General features: G+C 40.1%; 1 long non-coding RNA gene across 1 annotated transcript in view; it reads right to left on the minus strand.

Moving 5' to 3' along the window:
• The window catches only part of LOC132473984 (uncharacterized), a 397,093-nt gene that overhangs the window by 629 nt on the left and 391,464 nt on the right, over window positions 1-5,000 (minus strand). The window contains exon 2 of the long non-coding RNA XR_009529535.1: window positions 1-154. This exon is cut by the window's left edge and continues 629 nt beyond it. This is a non-coding gene — a long non-coding RNA (uncharacterized LOC132473984). The remainder of the gene's footprint in view (window positions 155-5,000) is intronic.

The following is a 5,000-nucleotide window of genomic DNA, read 5'->3' on the forward strand; positions in this document are numbered from 1 at the left end:
CCTCGGACTCCTAAATCCAGCACAGCCACAGGCGCGTAGCTGCGTAGGACCATTTTTGACACAAAATGGTCAAGCAACATTTTAGCTGCGTTACGCGCGTAAATCTTACGCGGGTTACGCGTTTGGTGTGTTCGTACCTTAAGTGTTTGAAGCGCTATTCTTGGATTAAACTTCTTCAGGCCTTCCATTGACAAGGGATTTTGTTTGTTGATTTCTATATCTTGGATTAAATAAAACATCATGAACACTATGTGATAACTGAAGGATGTTTAAGCTGAACAAGACTGGAGGAAGAGGAGTAGGAAGCAGAGAAGAAGGACTGATGGAAAGGATGGGCGACCTATCTGGACAAATACCTATGTTGTACTGTACATAGATTGAAAGATGGAAGATAAAATGGTGAAAGGATGCTCTCATATAGAGATCAATGGTTGATTAAAGCAACAAATGGATGAGGGATACAAGTCACAAAAAAATGACATTCAGCAACTTAAGCAGGAAGTATTATTAATGCATTAATAAATTATTAAGAATTCGCGAAAAAGTTGACTAAATAAAAGGAAAGAATGGAAATGACTTTCACTTTGGAGTTAGCCTATTAAATGGTGCAGTTATGTGTCCGGAGGGGGGCAAAGGAGGCAGTGGGGAATGTAAACTCCTTTGAAAATAACTGAAACAAAAAAATTAAATTCCAAAACCGAATGAAAGAAAATGTATACATGCAAGGCATTACTTACAATCTGTTAAAGTTGTACAGGCATGCAATATATTAAACAACCAGTTAAACAGGCCAACGACAGAACAGGTCGTTTGTCCATATTACCCAAAACACCCCATAAGATTGTCAATTCAGTTTGATTCCCAGTGAAAAATGCTATATTTTAATAGTCTAGATATTGAAAATGTGAAAATTAAAAATTGCAGTTCATTTTCCTAATCTTCGTTTAGGACATTGTGAGTTTGTTGTTTTATCAAGGTTTTATTTAGTTGCAATGGTGATTGATATGGAGGCTCCTGGGACCATGCACTTTGTATGTTTTTAAGGTCAGTGTCTTTGCATTGTGATGTCAATAGTTATTTCATGATATTCTTCAGATAAAAAGGTAGATTTTCGAGTTACAATGGGATGAGATTTAATCTTCTTTAGTACGGAAAAGGCTGACGTGTTTTTGTGAGTAATCTATGAATTAATGTTTGCTTTGTTCATTAGGGTTCATTATATCAATATATATATATACAAATACAAAAAAAAGAAAAAAAAGAATACCGCTTTAAAATACTTTTTAAGCGTGAATGCCATTAATAAAGTAAATACGATTTTCAAGAGTAACACTTTTTGAATGATGAACAGGGTGTCATAGACCTACAGAAAGTGATGCAAACACACCATTCACTTTGTACGTATGGCTCATCAGGGTTAGGTTTAGCCACTCTGTATCATTACATGCATGGATAATATGCGATCCCTGATTTCTCATGTGATGTCATGTTCTAGGACCCGTGATCAATCACTCCACGCCCCTGACAAATACACCATTTTAGCTTTCCAACTTTCCAACATTATGTTATGTTATGGTATGTTATTTATACAAAACAATTAAGTATCATTAACAAATTGTGGTAATTTTTTCTCAAATTCTTTGGACATTATTTCCTTGTTTTTAAATAACCAACTGAACAGGTTTGAACCTGATCAATAATATACCACTTCAGAATATTTTTTCTGTTCTGTGTACCAAAATGTTCAGAATAAATTCTCCGAATATAAATTGGCTGCTCTTCCCCCCCCCCCCCCCCCCCCCCTTCATACTGTGGCACGTCTACATCGCCGACAATAATACACGAGCAACTATGAGTCTCCACCTCAAAAGAGGTAATGCCGATGAATAGTGACAGGTTTTAAGCTAACTAGACGACGTGCCCTCAAGGCTAAATAGTTTCTGATGGATTCTACTCTCCAAGTCCATTCTGAAATGGTTTCCAGTTAACTAATTAAGACATCTATGTCCTCCATTTAATCAAGGTACATCATGTGACCCCACCCAGTCAAGCATTAACAAGCTGACGGCGCTCAGAGATGTAGAGAAGAAAATACATGATTAAAATAGGGCAGATCCATTCCCTTTGTCATAATACATTTCAAAGAACAATATCCACTTCCACAATTTATATAACTAGTATATATCATCCAATTATATAACTATAACTGAAATACATTTCAATGATGAAAATAGTATATCATTGTTGGAATTAGTTTCTTTCCGCACTCCGTAGATCTCTGGTACACTATTAGCATTGTAAAGCTTTTTTTTTTACTAAAGTAGGCTTGTTACTTATTTAGTTAATCACTAATAGGGTTAAGGTCATGGAGGGCAATGAGGCATGAGTTAGGACTTTGGGAGACAACTTGGAGCGATTCTTGACTCTTTATCTCTGATGACTCAAGTTTTTGCACCTCCTGCCAGGGGACTGTATTAAAGGAGAAGAGATGTTTACTTTGGCCCCAGATACACACACACACACACACACACACACACACACACACACACACACACACACACACACACACACACACACACACACACACACACACACACACACACACACACACACACACACACACACACACACACACACACACACACACACACACACACACACTCAAATATCTCATTCCCAGAAAGACAAAAATAAAGCAGATCCAAGGAAGGAATAAAAGATCTTTGGAAACATTATTGCGAAAACAAATATATCAGCTTCCCATAAAGTCCCTCTTTAATCCATCTATTGGCCTTTGATTCAGGAGCAGAACATCTTGACATGAAAGACAGTGTCATTATCTCCTACTCAAGAACAAACATGAGACCAGCTAGATAAACAGTGTAGTCTACCTTCAACAATAAAATGACCTCTGTCTTGCCCTGCATTTCTCTCTCTCTCTCTCTCTCTCTCTCTCTCTCTCTCTCTCTCTCTCTCTCTCTCTCTCTCTCTCTCTCTCTCTCTCTCCTCGCATAAATAAATGCACATAGGCACACATAAACTTATCCACGCACACACACAACGAAGAGACCAGACTGAACAGAATGTGAATGTGTTTGTAATTGTGTCTACTGTTTCCAGTTGTGGTGGATGCAGAACGCCCAAGTTACTGTTCTACATCTGGTTCCATATGACCGACTCATCAGCACATCTCTCTCCCACCAGAGGGTCAACTTAAGGACATTCAGACGGGAAGTTTAGTTTTGTGTGGTGATGGATGTTCATGAAGGTGTGAGTGTGTGTGTGTGTGTGTGTGCGTGTGTGTGTGTGTGTGTGTGTGCGTGTGTGTGTGTGTGTGTGTGTGTGTGTGTGTGTGTCTGTCTGTGTGTGTGTGTGTGCGTGTGTGTGTGTGTGTGTGTGTGTGTGTGTGTGTGTGTGTGTGTGTGTGTGTGTGTGCGTGTGTCTGTCTGTGTGTGTGTGTGTGCGTGTGTGTGTGTGTGTGTGTGTGTGTGTGTGTGTGTGTGTGTGTGAGTGTGTGTGTGTGTCTGTCGCAGTGGCGGTTTTAGCAAATTGGGGGCCCAAGGCGAGGATCTGTATGGGGCCTACCTCATCTTTAAAAGAGAACGGAGAAAAAAAAATACTGACTGAATGGTGGATAGGCAGGTAAAGCTAAGCTCCGCGGAAGTAAAGGTTGGCGATGAGAAAAAAATACCTTCCCCTTTAAACCCTGCGTACACTTCTTTAATCCATGAAAGCAGAGAACACACAAAGTGTAGCAATACACAAACTAATAGTCACAATGGAACCTAAAAGAGAATAAGGTTTCAGATAACACCTGTCTTTGCCAAAATGCCAGGAAAATTAGCACTGTTTATTCTTTTTTTTAAGATCAAATCAATATTGATCTAACCAGCAAGACAAGTAGTTAGGGTAATCCCCACCAACAGTCATATACTTAGCAAAACATCACAAACAGCCATATACACACATTACGTGTGTGTATACGTATGTGTGAGTGAGGTTGCAATTTGCATTGCACTTGAGATTGACATTTCAATCATTCTGCAAACAAACCCATGTACAAGATACAGGATATAATAAGTGAATCGACATTAGAGTTGAGATTGAACATTTCAAACATTCTACAAACAAACCTATGTATGAGAGAGAGAGAGAGAGAGAGAGAGAGAGAGAGAGAGAGAGAGAGAGAGAGAGAGAGAGAGAGAGAGAGAAGAGAGAGAGAGAGTGAGAGAGAGAGAGAGAGAGAGAGAGAGAGAGAGAGAGAGAGAGAGAGAGAGAGAGAGGGAGAGAGAGAGGGAGAGAGAGAGAGAGAGAGAGAGAGAGAGAGAGAGAGTGAGAGAGAGAGAGAGAGAGAGCGAGAGGGAGAGAGAACGAGAGAGTATATGAGAGAGAAAAGATAGATCACATGCTTCTGACACAGAGTACTACTTATTGATGTCTCTAACAGGTCTTCAGCTATAGCTGCTGCTGATGCTGCTGCTGATGCTGCTGCTGTAGCGGCGTGTTCAACACTTTGGACGTTGTTGTTCCTGTCTGTATCCCCAACAGTAGCCGTAAAATGTGTGTCATCTTTGGAAGCGTTGCCAAATACTCACCTGCATCTTTTAGCTTTTTCTTTTATTTGAGCCACTTGGGTAACTTTATTTCCTAACCCTTATCCTAACCCTTAATTTTATTTTCGCGTGTAGACTCGTCTTGCTTCGTCTCTGTTTGTGTGTTAAAAAAAAAGGCCACGGCCTATGCCTCTATGGTAAGACCGCCACTGTGTGTGTGTGTGTGTGTGTGTTATGTGTGTCTGTGTGTCTGTGTGTCTGTGTGTGTATGTCTGTGTGTGTGTGTGTGTGTGTGTGTGTGAGGGGCTGTGGGTGCACACCATGTGCACATATAAGAATAAGTTAGCGCGTGTAAAAATCTGAGTCAGCGTTCCAGTAAAGGCTGACTCACCAACTCATTGTCTCAGACATTTAAAGACGTGTGCTTTTTACATGCTGGGTTCAAAG

The sequence above is a fragment of the Gadus macrocephalus genome, chromosome 16 (genome assembly GCF_031168955.1).
Source record: "Gadus macrocephalus chromosome 16, ASM3116895v1".
Lineage (NCBI taxonomy): Eukaryota > Metazoa > Chordata > Actinopteri > Gadiformes > Gadidae > Gadus > Gadus macrocephalus.